The sequence below is a fragment of the Canis aureus genome, chromosome 32 (assembly GCF_053574225.1).
Source record: "Canis aureus isolate CA01 chromosome 32, VMU_Caureus_v.1.0, whole genome shotgun sequence".
NCBI classification, from domain to species: Eukaryota; Metazoa; Chordata; class Mammalia; order Carnivora; family Canidae; genus Canis; species Canis aureus.
Window position 1 is genome coordinate 11,759,618 of NC_135642.1, and position 17,768 is coordinate 11,777,385.

At 39.9% G+C, this 17,768-nt stretch overlaps 1 protein-coding gene and 1 non-coding gene across 2 annotated transcripts in view; both read right to left on the reverse strand.

Moving 5' to 3' along the window:
• Positions 1-17,768, reverse strand: part of GPR176 (G protein-coupled receptor 176) — a 132,660-nt gene that overhangs the window by 33,250 nt on the left and 81,642 nt on the right. The window lies entirely within an intron of this gene.
• LOC144303682 (U6 spliceosomal RNA) lies at positions 2,926-3,032 on the reverse strand. The gene has a single exon (XR_013370662.1). It is a non-coding gene; the product is annotated as a U6 spliceosomal RNA (small nuclear RNA).

Genomic DNA, 17,768 nt, shown 5'->3' on the forward strand with positions numbered 1-17,768 from the left:
GAAAAGACCATAACTAAACATTAGAAAACTATGAAAGGAAAAAATTTCACAGATAACTGTAAACATACATTAAAAGTAGTAGTTAAAGCACTTACAAAACCAATATGGAAGGAAGTGAAAGCACAAAAGCAGTGAAATAACTGTATCTGTAAAAATCAGTCAAGGGATTCACAAAATAAAAATATATAAAATATGACATCATATATATAAAACACGACAGGAAGAGTAAAAATGTAGTGCTGTTACAATGTGTCCAAATTTAAGTTACCATCAACTTAATATAGACGGCTATACACAAAATGTTATATATGAACCTAATGACAATCACAAATCAAAAACCTATAGCACATACACATTCAAAAAAAAAGAGAAAAAGGAATCCAAGTATGATAATAAGAAAGCCATTCAACCACAAGGGAAGGGAGCAAGAGAAGAAAAAAGGTACAAAAAAGAACTACAGAAACAACCATAAAGCAAGTAACAAAATGGCAATATGTATACATCTATCAATAATTACTTTAAATGTAAATAAACTAAATGTTCCAATCAGAAGATACAGGGTAACTAAATGGGTATCTATATGCTGTCTAAAAGAGACTCACTTCAGGGATGCCTGGGTGGCTCAGTGGTTGAGCGTCTGCCTTCGGCTCAGGGTGTGATTCCCGAGTCCCGGGATCTAGTCCTGGGATCGAGTCCTGTATCAGGCTCCCTGCTTTTCCCTCTGCCCATGTCTCTGCCTTTCTGTGTCTCTCATGAATAAATCAAATAAAATCTTAAAAAAGAGAGAGAGACTCACTTCAGACCTAAAGACACATGCAGATCAGAAGTAAATGGATGGAAAAACATTTAACTATGCAAACTAAAGCGAAAAGAAAGTTGGGACAGCAATACTTCTATCAGACAAAATATACTTTATAACAAAGACTGTACCAAAAGGCAAAGAAGGACACTACATAATGATGAAAACAATTGTAAATGTCTATGCATCCAATATAAGAGCACATAAGCCAACTATTAACAGACATAAAGAAACTGACATCGGGCAGCAGCTAGGGAGGTGACTCTGTGCGGAGGGGGCTGCGTGGCCCCGGGAGCGTGATTCCAGTGGCACAGGCCCCGAAGCCCAGGGCGCCGGAGGACACAGCCCAGGATCCTCCCCTTGGGGAGGTGGAGGCTGGGAGGACACAGGACAGCGAGGAGGCTACTGCCCCCGGGTGGCCCCAAGCTGTGCAGATCAGTGCCCCCCACCCCCCGAGCCTCCAGGCCCCTACGGACTGGGAGACTTTGGTAGTTACTGTGGGAGCTGACTCCAGGGCTGGAAGGCTGGCCACCGCCACTGTTGTTCCTCCCTGTGTCACCTTGTGCACGGGATGAAGTGGGCTACCAGGGAACAGGGGCCTCACAGGATAAACAGCTCCCATTGAACTGTGCACCTGGCAGAGGGTGGGGCAGCTCCACCAGGTGCACACACTGAGAATCAGCACAGCAGCCCAGGAAGAGCAAGTTCTTAACCAAGCAGTGCTGGAAAGCTCCAGGGGAAGTCGAGGGATTTACCGTATATAGAATCAGGGGATACCCCTCCTTGTTTTTTGTTTGTCCCCCCCCCCCGCCCTTGTTTTCCTTCCCTTTTTCCTTCCTTTTTCCAGTACAATTGGTTTTTAGCCACTCTGCAATGAGCAAAATGACTAGAAGGAAGAACTCACCACAAAAGAAAGAATCAGAAACAGTCCTCTCTCCCACAGAATTACAGAATTTGGATTACAATTCGATGTCAGAAAGCCAATTCAGAAGCACAATTATAAAGCTACTGGTGGCTCTGGAAAAAAGCATAAAGGAATCAAGAGACTTCATGACTGCAGAATTTAGATCTAATCAGGCCGAAATTAAAAACAATTAAATGAGATGCAATCCAAACAGGAGGTCCTAACGACGAGCGTTAATGAGGTAGAAGAACGACTGAATGAAATAGAAGACAAGTTGATGGCAAGGAAGGAAGCTGAGGAAAAAAGAGAAAACAATTAAAAGATCATGAGGAAAGGTTAAGGGAAATAAATGACAGCCTAAGAAGGAAAAATCTACGTTTAACTGGGGTTCCAGAGGATGCTGAAAGGGACAGAGGACCAGAAAGTGTATTTGAACAAATCATAGCTGAGAAAGTTCCCTAACTTGAGGAGGGAAACAGGCATTCAGATCTAGGAGACAGAGAGGTACCCCCCTAAAATCAATAAAAACCGCTCAACACCCGGACATTTCATAGTGAAACTTGCAAATTCCAAAGATAAAGAGAAGATCCTTAAAGCAGCAAAAGGCAATAAATCCCTAACCTTTATGGGGAGAAGTATTAGGTTAATAGCAGACCTCTCCACAGAGACCTGGCAGGCCAGAAAGGGCTGGCAGGATATATGCAGGGTCCTAAATGAGAAGAATATGCAGCCAAGAATACTCTATCCAGCAAGGCTCTCACTCAGAATAGAAGGAGAGATAAAGAACTTCCAAGATAGGCAGAAACTGAAAGAATATGTGACCACCAAACCAGCTCTGCAAGAAATATTAAGGCGGACTCTATAAAAGAAAGAGGAAGTCCAAGGAAACAATCCACAAAAACAGGGACTGAATAGGTATTATGATGACACTAAATTCATATCTTTCAATAGTAACTCTGAACATGAATGGGCTTAATGATCCCATCAAAAGGCGCAGGGTTTCCGACTGGATAAAAAAGCAAGACCCATCTATTTGCTGTCTACAAGAGACTCATTTTTTTTTTTTTTTGAAATTTAGAAACAAATTTTATTTAAGATCTGAAATACAATTCCTAAAATATCAACTTCTCCAGAAAACCGTGGCTACACAATAATGCATTGTTTCTATCATGTTAGAACGTGCATTAGACTCAAATACAAAGACCATGAAACAAATCACCATAAAAATATGGAACACTTTACGAATTTGCATGTCATCTTTGCGCAGTGGCCATGCTAATCTTCTCTGTATTGTTCCAATTTTAGTATATGTGCTGCTGAAGCGAGCACCAAGAGACTCATTTTAGAACTAGGGACACCTACAGCCTGAAAATAAAAGGTTGGAGAACCATTTACCATTCAAATGATCCTCAAAAGAAAGCAGGGGTAGCCATCCTAATATCAGATAAATTAAAGTTTATCCCAAAGACTGTGGTAAGAGATAAAGAGGGACACCATATCATACTTAGAGGATCTATCCAAAAGGGAAGACCTAACAATTATGAATATTTATGCCCCTAATGTGGGAGATGCCAAGTATATCAATCAATTAATAACCAAAGTTAAGACATACTTAGGTAATAATACACTTATACTGGGAGACTTGAACACAGCGCTTTCTGCAATTGATAGATATTCTAAGCACAACATCTCCAAAGAAACAAGAGCTTTAAATGATACACTGGGCCAGATGGATTTCACAGATATTTACGGAACTTTACATCCAAACACAATTGAATACACATTCTTCTCAAGTGCACATGGAACTTTCTCCAGAATAGACCACATACTGGGTCACAAATCAGGTCTTAACCGATACCAAAAGATAGGGCTTGTCTCCTGCATATTTTCAGACCATAATGCTTTGAAACTAGAACTAAATCACAAGAAGAAATTTGGAAGAATTTCAAACACGTGGAGGTTAAAGACCATCCTGCTTAAAGATGAAAGGTCAACTAGGAAATTAGAGAATTTAAAAGATTCAGGGAAACTAATGAGAATGAAGATAAAATCATTCAAAATCTTTGGGATACAGCAAAAGCAGTCCTGAGTGGGAAATACATCGCAATACAAGCAAACTTGTATTAAAGAAACTGGAAAGAACTCAAATAGAAAAATCTAACATTGCACCTAAAGGAGCTGGAGAAGTAAGAGCAAATAAAACCTTCACCCAGCAGAAGAAGAGAGTTAATAAAGATTCAAGCAGAACTCAATGAAATAGAGACCAGAAGAACTGTGGAACAGATCAACAAAACCAGGAGTTGGTTCTTTGGAAGAATTAATAAGATAGATAAACCACTAGCCAGCCATTAGCCAGCCTTATTAAAAAGAAGAGAGAAAACACTCAAATTAATAAAATCATGAATGAAAAAGGAGAGATCACCAATACCAAGGAAATACAAGAGATTTAAGAAACTTATTATGAGCAGCTATATGCCAATACATTAGGCAATCTAGAAGAAATGGGCGCATTTCTGGAAAACCACAAGCAACCAAACTTGGAACAGGAAGAAATAGAAAACCTAAACAGGCCAATAACCAGGGAGGAAATTGAAGCAGGCATCAAAAACTTCCCAAGACACAAAAGTCCAGGGCCTGATGGCTTCCCAGGGGAATTCTATCAAACGTTTAAAAAAGAAACAATACCTATTCTACTAAAGCTGTTCGGAAAGATAGAAAGAGATGGAATACTTCCAAACTCGTTCTATGAGACCAGCATCACCCTAATTCCAAAACCAGACAAAGACCCCACCAAAAAGGAGAATTATAGACCAATATCCCTGATGAACACAGATGCAAAAATTCTCAACAAGATACTAGCCAATAGGATCCAATAGTACATTAAGAAGATTATTTACCATGACCAAGTGGGATTTATCCCTGGGATGCAAGGCTGGTTCAACACTTGTAAAGCAATCAATGTGATAGATCATATCAACAAGAGAAAAAACAAGGACCATATGATCCTCTCAATAGATGCAGAGAAAGCATTTGACAAAATACAGCATCCATTCCTGATCAAACTCTTCAGAGTGTAGGGATAGAGGGAACATTCCTCAGCATCTTAAAAGCCATCTATGAAAAGCCCACAGCAAATATCATTCTCAATGGGGAAACACTGAGAGCCTTTCCCCTAAGATCAGGAACATGACAGGGATGTCCACTCTCACCACTGCTATTCAACATAGCACTAGAAGTGCTCGCCTCAGCAATCAGGGAACAAAAGAAATAAGGCACTCAAATTGGCAAAGAAGAAGTCAAACTCTCCTTCTTCGCCGATGACATGATACTCTACATAGAAAACCCAAAAGACTCCACCCCAAGATTGCTAGAACTCATACAGCAATTTGGCAGTGTGTCAGGATACAAAATCAATGCCCAGAAGTCAGTGGCATTTCTATACACTAACAATGAGACTGAAGAAAGAGAAATTAAGGAGTCAATCCCATTTATAATTGCACCCCAAAGCATAAGATACCTAGGAATAAACCTAACCAAAGAGGTAAAGGATCTATACCTTAAAAACTACAGAACACTTCTGAAAGAAATTGAGGAAGACACAAAGAGATGGAAAAATATTCCATGCTCATGGATTGGCAGGATTAATATTGTGAAAATGTCAATGTTACCCAGGGCAATTTACACATTCAATGCAATCCCTATCAAAATTCCATGGACTTTATTCAGAGAGTTGAAACAAATCATCTTAAGATTTGTGTGGAATCAGAAAAGACCCCGAATAGCCAGGGGAATATTAAAAAAGAAAACCAGAGCTGGGGGCATCACAATGCCAGATTACCACAAAGCTGTGGTCATCAAGATGGTGTGGTACTGGCACAAAAACAGACACATAGATCAATGGAACAGAATAGAGAATCCAGAAGTGGACCCTAAACTTTATGGTCAACTAATATTTGACAAAGCAGGAAAGGCTATCCACTGGAAAAAAGACAGTCTCTTCAATAAATGGTGCTAGGAAAACTGGACATCCACATGCAGAAGAATGAAACTAGACCATTCTCTTACACCAGACACAAAGATAAACTCAAAATGGATGAAAGATCTAAATGTGAGACAAGAATCCATCAAAATCCTAGAGGAGAACACAGGCAACACCCTTTTTGAACTTGGCCACAGCAACTTCTTGCAAGATACATCCATGAAGGCAAGGGAAACAAAAGCAAAAAATGAATTATTGGGACTTCATCAAGATAAAAATCTTCTGCACAGCAAAAGAAATGGTCAACAAAACTCAAAGACAACCTACAGAATAGGAGAAGATATTTGCAAATGACGTATCAGATAAAGGGCTAGAATCCAAGATCTATAAAGAACTTATTAAACTCAACAGCAAAGAAACAAACAATCCAATCATGAAATGGGCAAAAGACATGAACAGAAATTTCACAGAGGAAAACACAGACATGGCCAACAAGCACATGAGAAAATGCTCTGCATCACTTGCCATCAGGGAAATACAAATCAAAACCACAATGAGATACCACCTCACACCCATGAGAATGGGGAAATTAACAAGACAGGAAACGACAAATGTTGGAGAGGATGTGGAGAAAGGGGAACCCTCTTGCACTGTTGGTGGGAATGTGAACTGGTGCAGCCACTCTGGGAAACTGTGTGGAGGTTCCTCAAAGAGTTAAAAATAGATCTGCCCTACGACCCAGCAATTGCACTGCTGGGGATTTACCCCAAAGATACAGATGCAGTGAAACGCCGGAACACCTGTATCCCAATGTTTATAGCAGCAATGTCCACAATAGCCAAACTGTGGAAGGAGCCTCGTTGTCCATTGAAAGATGAATGGATAAAGAAGATGTGGTCTATGTATACAATGGAATATTACTCAGCCATTAGAAACGACCACTACCCACCATTTGCTTCAATGTGGATGGAACTGGAGGGTATTATGCTGAGTGAAATAAGTCAATCGGAGAAGGACAAACATTATATGGTCTTCAATTGGGGAATATAAAAATTAGTGAAAAGGAATAAAAGGGAAAGGAGAGAAAATGAGTGAAAATACCAGTGAGGGTGACAAAACATGAGAGACACCTAACTCTGGGAAACGAACAAGGGGTAGTGGAAAGGGAGGTGGGCATGGGTTGGGGTGATTGGGTGATGGGCACCGAGAGAGGCATTTGGCAGGATGAGCACTGGGTGATATGCTATATGTTGGCAAATGGAACTCCAATAACAAAAATTTAAAAAAAAAAGAAATTGACAGTAATAGAATAATAGTATGGGACTTTTTTTTTTTTTAAGATTTTCTTTATTTATTCATGAGAGATACAGAGAAAGAGGTAGAGACATAGGCAGAGGGAGAAGCAGGCTCTCCACAGGGAACCCGATGCAGTACCTGATCCCAGGACCCCGGGACCACGACCTGAGCCAAAGGCAGGCACTCAACCACTGAGTCACCCATGTACCCAGTAAAGGACTTTAATACATTACTTACATAAATGGATAAATCATCCAGACAAAATCAACAAGAAAATAGTGGCTTTGAATGACACACTAAACCAGATGGATTTAAAAGATATATACAAAACATTCCATCCCAAAACAACAGAATACATTATTTTCAAGGGCACATGCAACATTCTCCAGGATAAATCACATGTTAGGCCCCAAAACAAGTATCCATAAATTCAAGAAAACTAAAATCATATTGTGCATCTTTTTTGACAACCATATGAAACTAGAAATCAGGGGATCCCTGGGTGGCTCAGCAGTTTGGCACCTGCCTTTGGCCCAGGGTGTGATCCTGGAGTCCCGGGATCGAGTCCCACATTGGGTTCCCTGCATGGAGCCTGCTTCTCCCTCTGCCTGTGGCTCTGCCCCTCTCTCTCTTTATGTCTCTCATGAATAAATAAATAAAATCTTAAAAAAAAAAAAAAAGAAACTAGAAATCACAAGAGAAAGTTTGGAATGAACACAAAAACATGGAAGCTAAATAACATGCTAGTAAGCAATGAATGTGTCATCATGAACTAAAAAAGGAAATTCAAAAGTACAGGAAGACAAGTGAAAATGAAAGCACAATAGTCCAGGGGTGCCTGGGTGGCTCAGTCAGTAGAGCATCTGACTTCAGCTCAGGTCCTGATCCCAGGGTCCTGGGATGGAACCCCTTGTTGGGCTCCCTGCTCACTGGGGAGTCTGCTTCTCCCTCTGCCCCTCCCCTAGCTCACTGCATGCTCTTGCTCTCTCTGTCTCAAATAAATAAAACCTTTAATAATAAAGGAAAGAAAACACAATAGTCCAAAATCTTTTGGATATAGCAAAATCAGCTCTAATGGAAGTTTATAGAAATACAGGTCTACCTAAAGGAAAAAAAAATCTCAAATAAACAATGTAAACTTACACCTAAAAGAGCTAGGAAAAAAAAAAGCCAGTAGAAGGAAGGGAATAATAAAAATTAGAGCAGAAATAAATAAAATAGAGACTTAAAAAAAGAGGAAAAGATCAATCAAACCAGAAGTTAATTCTTTGAAATAATCAACAAAATTGACTAACACTTAGCCACACTCATCAAGGAAAAAAGAGAGGACTCGAATAAATAAAATCAGAAATGAAGGAAAAGAAATAACAACTGACACCACAGAAATACAAAGGATTATAAACCAATATTATAAAAAATGATATGACAACAAACTGGACAACCTAGAAGAAATGGATAAATTTGTAGAAACATACAACCTTCCAAAACTGAATCAGGGAGAAATATAAAATTTGAACTGACTGATTATAGCAATGAAATTGAATCCGTAATCAAAAAACTCCTGAGTGCTTAATGGCTCAGTCAGTTAAGTGTCTGCCTTCAGCTCAGGTCGTGATTCTGGGGCCCTTGGATGGAGCCCCGCATCAGACTCCCTGTGGAGCCTGCCTCTCCATCTCCCTCAGCCTGCCTCTCCCCCTGTTTATGCTCTCTCTCTGTCATGTAAATAAACAAAATCTTTTAAAAATAGAAAAACCTCCCCATAACCAAAAGTCTAGGACCAGATGGTTTCACAGGTAAATTCTACCAAACATTCTTTTTTTTTAAGATTTTATTTATTTGAGATAGAGTGAGCATGAGAGAGCACAAGCAGAGTAGAGGGGTAGAAGCATAGAGACAGCATGCTCCCAGCAGAGCAGGAAGGCCAATGTGAAGCTTGATCCCAGGACCCCGAGATCATGACCTGAGTGGAAGGTCCATGCTTAACTCAATGAGCCATCCAGGCGCCCCTCTACCAAACATCCAATGAAGAATTAATACCTATTCTTCTCAAACTATTCCAAAAATAGAAGTGGAAGGAAAGCTTCCAAATTCATTCTACAAAATGAGCATTGCCCTGATACCAAAACCAGGTAAAGACACTATGAAAAAAAGAAAATTACATCTCTGCTATTATCTCTCCAAAACTATATGATTAGTCCAATACCTCTGATGAACATAGATGCAAAAATCCTCAACAAAATACCAACAAAATATTAGCAAACAGAATTCAATAATACATTAAAAAATATCACTCACCACAATCAAATAAGACTTATTCCAGGGATGCAAAGGTAGTTCAATATTCACAAATCAATCAACATGATACATCACATTAACAAGAGAAAAAACAAAAACTTTACAATCATTTCAACAAGATGCAGAAAAAGCATTTGACAAAGTACAGCATTCATTCACGACAAAAGCTCTCAACAAAGTGGGATTAGAGAAAACACATTTCAACATATAAAGGCCATATATGAAAAGTCCACAGCTAACATACTCAATGGTGAAAAACTGAGAGATTTTCCTCTAAGATCAGAAAAAAGACAAAGCCATCCACTCTCGCCACTTTTATGCAACATGGTACTGGAAGTCTCAGCCACAGCAATCAGAGAAGAAATACAAATAAAAGGCATCTAAATTGGTGAAGAAGTAAAACTGTCACTATTTGCAGATGATATGATACTATATATAAAAAAAATCCCTAAAGTCACCACCAAAAAACTACAAGAACTAAAATGAATTCATAAAGTCACAGGATACAAAATTAATACACAGAAATCTGTCGTATTTCTATACGCTAATAATGAAGTAGCATAAAGAGAAATTAAGAAAACAATCTCAGGGCAGCCCGGGTGGCGCAGCGGTTTGGCGCCACCTGCAGCCTAGGGCGTGATCCTGGAGACCCTGGATGGAGTCCCACGTCAGGCTCTCTGCATGGAGCCTGCTTCTCCCTCTGCTTGTGTCTCTGCCTCTCATTCTCTCTCTGTGTCTCTATAAATAAATAAACAAAATATTAAAAAAAAGAAAAGAAAAGAAAACAATCTCACCTACAATCGCACCAAAAAGAGTAAGATACCTGGGAATAAAATTAGCCAAGGAGATGAAAGACCTATACTCCGAAAACTACAAAACACTGATGAAAGTATGAACTGAAGGAACAAATATTGTTAAAATGTCCATACTACCCAAAGCAATCTACACATTCAATGCAATCCCAATGCATCTGCCTTTGGCTCAGGTCATGATCCCAGGGTCCTGGGATCAAGTCCCACATCGGGCTTCCTGCTCAGCGAGGAGTCTGCTTCTCCCTCTGCCTCTGCCACCATGTTCTCTCTCACTCACCCTCTCTCAAATGAATAAATAAAATATTTGTAAAAGAGAATATACAATGGGAAAACACAGCCTCTTCAATAAATGATGCTGGGAAAACAAGACAGCTATATGCAAAAGAATGGGAGTGGATAACTTACTAACACCATACACAAAAATAAACTCAAAAAATATTAAAGACCTAACTGTGAGACTTGACACCATGAAGTTCTAGAAGAAAACATAGGCAGTAATTTCTCTGACATTGGCTGCAGAACATTTTTCTAGATATGCCTCCTCTGGCAAGAAAAACAAAAGCAAAAATAAACTATTGACACTACATCAAAATGAAAAGCTTTTGCACAGCAAAGGAAACCATCAACAAAATAAAAGACAACCTACTGAATGGGAGAAGATCTTTGCAGATAATATATCCAAATAAGAGGTTCACATCCAAAATATATAAAGAACTTATACAACTCAACCCCCAAAAAAGCCACAAATCATACAAATGTCCAACAGACACATGAAAAGATGCTCAATATCACTCATCATCAGGGAAATGCAAATCAAAACCACAATGAGATATCACCTCACACTTGTCAGAATGGCTAAAATCAAAGGCAAGAAATAACAAGTGTTGACAAGGATATGGAGAAAAGGAAATACTTGCATGTGGTTGGTGGGAATGCAAATCATTGTAGTCACTGTAGAAAAGAGTACAGAGGATCCTCAAAACATTAAAAATAGAAATACCATATGATTCAGTAAGTTCACTACTGGGTATTTACTTAAATAAAATGAAACACTAATTCAAAAAGATACACACACCCCTATGTTTATTGCAGCATTTACAATAGTCAGGATATGGAAGCAATGCAAGTATCCATCCACAGATGAAGTAGATGAAGATGTGGCATATATATGATGGAATATACTCAGCCATAAAAAAGAATGAGATCTTTCCATCTGCAACAACATGGATGGATCTAGAGGGTATGATGCTAAGTGAAATAAGACCGGAAAAGTCAAATATCATATGATTTCACTCATATGTGGAACTTAAGAAACAAAACAAAGGAACAAGGGGGAAAAGAGGCATAAAAAAGGCTTTTAGATACAGAGAACAAACTGGTGGTTGCCAGAGGGGATATGGGTATAGAGGATGGGTGTAATAGATACAGGTGATTAAGAAGTACAAACTTCTAGTTACAAAATAAATGAGTCAACGGAGATGAAAAGTGCGGAATATGGTCTATAAGATGGTAATAATGTTGTTTGGTGACAGATGGTGGCTACATTTATGGTGATGAGCACTGAGTAATGCACAGAATTGTTGAATCATTATATTATACATCTGAAACTAATATAACATTGTGTTAATTATACTTTAATTAAGTAATAAGTTAAATATAATTGTCATTTTTCTAATGAAGAACTCTGAAATTCTTTAATAGGAGTAAGAAGGGGGTGCCTGGGTGGCTCAGTGGTTGAGCATCTGCCTTTGGCTCAGGTCGTGATCCTGGGGTCCTGGGATCAAGTCCCACATCAGTCCCCCCGCAGGGATCCTGCTTCTCCCTCTGCCTGTGTCTGCCTCTCTTTCTGTGTCTCTCATGAATAAATAAATACATCTTTAAACAAATAGGAGTAAGGAGGTAATCTAGAACACCAAATAGACCTTATATATTCATTTGGATGGAAAGAACCTGGGAGAGTTTCTCCTTTCCTTGTTTCCAGGTAAAACTCTAAGTTTTGTACAAAGAAAAGATATTTTTGCAAATCACTATGTCTTCTGAGAAAAGCACTATCCTAAGGCCCGCTATGGTAAGCAGCTTCTAAGATGACCAATGATCCCTGACTCCTAATAGTCACATCCCTGTGTAGGCTTCTTCCACAATGAATAGGGCCAACTTGTGTAAACAACTGGATGATAGCAGAAATGACAGTGAGACTTCCAAGGCTAGTTCATAAAAGACATTGCCACTTCCATCTTAATCTCTTCTGAATCACTTGTTCTGAGGAAAGCCAACTGACACATCTTAAGGAATCTCAAGCAGTCTTATGGAAAGATCCACATGGTGGGAAATGGAGGGCTCCTACCAATAGCCCTCTGAGTGAGCCAACTAGGAAGGAGATCTAGCAGCACTCAAGCTGTCAGGGGACTGCAGGTCTGTCCAATATCCTAGCTGTCACCTTATGAGAGACCTACAGCCAGAGACAGCCATCAAAGTTACTCCCAAATTCCTGGTCTACAGAAACTGTGAGATAACACGTTTTTGTTTTAAGTTACTATGTGTTCAGGTCCACCATTTAGATACATTGCACAGACTCTGCCCTGTTTCTTTTTTATTTTTTTATTTTTTTAATTTTTTAATTTTTTTTTATTTTTTATGATAGTCACAGAGAGAGAGAGGCAGAGACACAGGCAGAGGGAGAAGCAGGCTCCATGCACCGGGAGCCCGATGTGGGATTCGATCCCGGGTCTCCAGGATCGCGCCCTGGGCCAAAGGCAGGCGCCAAACCGCTGCACCACCCAGGGATCCCTGCCCTGTTTCTTAATCCACACAATGGAAATGATAAAATTTGCCTGGCTGCGCTACTGTAGTAAATAAAATAATGTATAAAAAGTGCCAACACTGCCTCATCCATAATGTTAAAACAACTTTAATGTTATGTTAATATCATTTTTAAAATATGTTAATATCATTTTAAAAAAGATTTATTTATTTGAGAGAGAGAGTGAGAGAGAGCATGAGTGGAGAGGAAAAAGGGAGAGGGAGAGGGAGAAGCAGACTCCCTGCTCTGAGTAGACACTGAACTGACTGAGCCACCAGGGTGCCCCATTAATATCATCATTTTTAAATGTTCTTTTACTGATCATCATGTAACTATAAATTTGTGAGACATTTCTAGAAGTCATAAAAGGCATCACAGTACTAAGCAACCAAATAACAATGTTTCTTCAGGGTGTTATATTCTTTAGCTTTTCTTTAAGAAATTAAAACAAAATAGGGATCCCTGGGTGGCACAGCAGTTTGGCGCCTGCCTTTGGCCCAGGGCACGATCCTGGAGACCCGGGGTCGAATCCCACGTCGGGCTCCCTGCATGGAGCCTGCTTCTCCCTCTGCCTGTGTCTCTGCCTCTCTCTCTCTCTGCGTGTGACTATCATGAATAAATAAATAAAATCGTTTTTTAAAAAAAGAAATTAAAACAAAATAAATCAAAATCCTTTAACTTTTCCCCCTAGATGCAGCTCTGTTAATTCCCAAGAGTAAATCTACTGTTTACTCTTTCTTTGACTTTTTCAGAAGAATAATGAACATCAAACCCTTCAAATTAATAGTGCTTAAAATAAGTTTATCAGCTTGCCATTTTTCCAACAATAGTTAAATTAAAGAAAGCAGGAAATGTAGCCACTCAATTAGCAAAATGCGATTTGCCCTGATAGAGCGGATCTCTGAAAGAACATAGAAGTTATAGTCAAGGTATATTGGAGACTAGAACTGTGCAATGGCAGTGGGGTATCTACCTTCACCTTATGGAATGACTAGCTCCATTATTCACAGGCCATGGACGTTAGGAACTGCCAGTAACACATGTCCAGAATACATTCCCCTGGATTTCCTTCTACTACTTTGGCCACTTCCCAGTATCTTTTGCTGGCTCCCTGGCTTCTCCTCCTACATCAGGGCTCAGTCTCAACCCTCTGCATGCCATCTTCTCCCTTAGACTATTTTAGACTACTGACCTTCTCTCCTAAGCTTTAATGGCTCTCCTATTTTTGCACCACCTCGCCTCTTATCCGAGTTTTAGTCCCAAATAGTCATATGTCCATCCAACACCTCTACTTAGGACTCTCATGAATATCACAGACTAAACATGTCCAAAACCAAACTTTTGACTTTCTTTCCCGATTTTCTCCCATCTCCAGTTTTACCTACCTCAGAAAAATAATCATTTTTAAAGCAATCAGGAACATCACTCCTCTTCTCAAAAACTTCCATTTCCTTCCTATTGTTCATAAAGATGAACTCAAAAGTCTAGCCTGCCCCACCACTGATTCCTGTGGGAATTAGAAAAGTCACCCCTTTGCTGTTACCTGTTACTTAATTGCAATAGATACAACACTAGGACTTGGAGTCAAAACTGCCCCCTTCAAGGAGTGCTATGAAAAAGGTGGTGTAGCAGCCCTTATGGACTCCCTGAAACTTCTCTTGAATCCCTGGAAACTTCAAAGCTCTCCTCTGCCTGGGGAACTTCCCAGGGCCGTCCTTCTGTCTTTTACCTCATCTTCTGTAAGTTTACCTCATTTTTCTGGTCTTCTTTAATAAGACCTTCCCTCACCAGGGCGCCTGGGTGACTCAATGGTTGAGCATCTGTCTTTGGCTCAGGGTGTGATCCTGGGGTCCTGGGATTGAGTCCCGTATCAGGCTTCCCACAGGGAGCCTGCTTCTCCCTCTGCCTATGTCTCTGCCTCCCTCTCTCTCTCTTTCTGTCTCTCATGAATAATTAAATTTCTTAAATCTTAAAAAAGCAAAAAACCTTCCCTTAACCACTACCACCTCTGATCTGAAGCAGACTCTCTGGGTATTTCTTGCTGTGTGTATTACTTCTTGTTTGCAGTATATATTACACTAATTAGTTAACCACATGTGCCAATCTCCACCAAATCACAAGCTTTAAGAGGGCAGGGATTGCATCTCTATTATATATTATTATTATATATACCCACCACGATAGCCCCAGTGCTCAGAGCAATACCTAGAAATCATAAATACTAATTATATATATATATATATGTTGACTGAAAAAAATAATATAGGGAAAAATGAATCAACATAAGGGATCATGTCTCAGTGGTTTTATGCTTTCTAGTCATGTAGGATCTTATTTGAACACCAAATTTGAGGGGAGCCTAGAAGTAACAATTGTAAGCTACACATCACAAGCTCTGCATTTCCTTCCTCTACCTCTCTGCTTTTACAAAATAGTTTTAGCTTATTTCTGAGGGTTTTTTCTTAACTAACACATATTCACTGTTACAAATTCAAATGATTCAGACAAGTATCAGAAGCAAGAAAAATCACCCGAAACCTACATGTCAAGATAAACATGGTTAATATTCTGGTCATCATCTTTTAATACATCTCTTCATGCATAAATACATAATTTTATGTAAATGGTATATCATTTGCAATTCTGTTCTTTTTTATGGACACCATCTTCGTATGTAACCAATGTGAATATACCTTTCTCCACTTTCATTAACTGTATATAAACATATACACTCTGTTTACAGACATATATAGTGCTTTGTCATTATTTCTTTTGTAAATATATCATTTATTTGATATATCTGCAATACACAGTGGAAAAATCCCCGTTCCATGATTTGAATATATTATAATTTATTCGGCCTTTGTCTTCCAAATGGGCATTCAGTAGCTTATGGGTTTTTGCCATTTTAAACAATATGCAATAAATATTGTTGTTCCTATATGCTTACTTCCTGGGGTTTTTCTTTCAGTGCCACTGATCTCTCCTTTCCACCAGCAATGCATATGGGGCCTCTTCTTCCAAAATTCCTTCCTGAGGCAGGTGCTATCACTTCTTATTGATTTGTGTCAATCATGGAGAATGACATTATATGAAGACCCAGAACGAGTAGTCCTTGTGCCATGTGCCTGTGCTTCATGGATGAAGCATCATATGCAGGGCATATACTTTTCAGAGTAGATTACTCTAAATTTCTGGAAGGTAATCCAGACAGTTTAGGGTTGAACACTGCTCTTGTCTGCCAGAAGCTCAGTAAACGAGCTGCTTGGGTCAGGCAGACCCTGCTACATCAGTGCTCTGTTTCCCAGGCCACATTCACTGCGCCTATGGGAGAAAACATCCCCAAGAGAGTGTCAGTATGCATTGCACTGGGGTGCCTACTTCACAGCATGCTCAATGAGAAGGAGGACAGAGTGGCAGGAGAGGGAAAAAGAAGGAACCCTAATGCCTCAGAGGAAAGCTATAATCACAACAAAAAAGTCCCCAGATCTGTAGTACAACCCTGGTCCAAAAGACATCCAATCTGAGCAAGCTGGAGCAGAGCAAGAGATGAGGCACTTGAGGGTGCAGGCTATAAACAGAGATGGAAGGTCACTTTTAGAAAAATCCATCCACTGTTCAGCAAAGGACATGGAGTGGGGTACACTTCTGGAAAAGGACTATGAGGTTTTCATAGTTTGAGTAATCACAGGACCCATGGGTGCTTATGAGCTAGAAAAACCTCAGGAAAGGAGGACCACAGAGGAAGATGGGCCAGGCTTTATCAGGAAGGTGTGGGAAAGGCTTGGAAGCTGCTGGCTCTGGGGAGTCCTTCACACTTCAAATGCTCCTCTCTCTCTCAATCCAATGAGCTACTGACTGGAAGGTCCTCCCCTCCTGCACAGGGTCCCATATGTTCAGCAAAGAGCAGGGGAAAGCCTAAACACAGCATCTACGCACACACTTTATCTACTCTTTCTTCTTCATTCCTGTAAAATTTCCTTTTTTTTTTCTCTTTTAAATTTGTTTATTTATTCATTCATGAGAGACACACAGAGAGAGGCAGAGAACAGGCAGAGGGAGAAGCAGGCTCCTCGCAGGGAGCCTGATGCAGGACTCGATCCCAGGACTCTGGGACCACACCCTGAGCTGAAGGCAGACACTTAAGTGCTGAGCCACTCAGGCATCCCATCCTGTAAACTTTCCAATGGCATTTACATGAAATCCATCTTTGTGATAGTTTTATTTAATTTATTTATTCATGATAGAGAGAGAGAGAGGCAGAGACACAGGCAGAGGGAGAAGCAGGCTCCACGCAAGGAGCCCGATGTGGGACTCGATCCCGGGTCTCCAGGATCACACCCTGGGCTGAAGGCGGCGCCAAACCGTTGAGCCACCCGGGCTGCCCCTAGGATAGTTTTAAATTCATACAGCATAGGTGAGCTTCTGTGATTAAAATCCACTGTGATCACTTAAGTTGCTTCTTCAGCTCTTGCCTGGAGGTGAGGCCAGTGAGGACTTGAAAGCAGGCCCCAAGGTGCCTTTAGGGTTAGTTTCCAAGGAAGAATCCTGACCACTGACCACGTGTATCCTCAGGGTATGGCAAAAATGCAGATTAGAATAAAAAGGAGAAAACCCTTTTCACTATTGTTTGGCAAAAATAAAACTTAAGCATATAAGATCCAGTATTAAAGGGTATGGAAATATAAACATCTTTACATGTTTTGAGTGGGCAAGTAGATTGCTAGAGATATCTAGTAAGCAACCTGCAATATTGTTAAATTCATGTACCTTGAGGAGTCTTATTTTTGTGAAACTATTGTACAAATAAGAATCAATATACAAGGCTATATGTTCAAATATCCTTGTTGACAGTGACCCCAAAATTGAAAACAATCCGAACA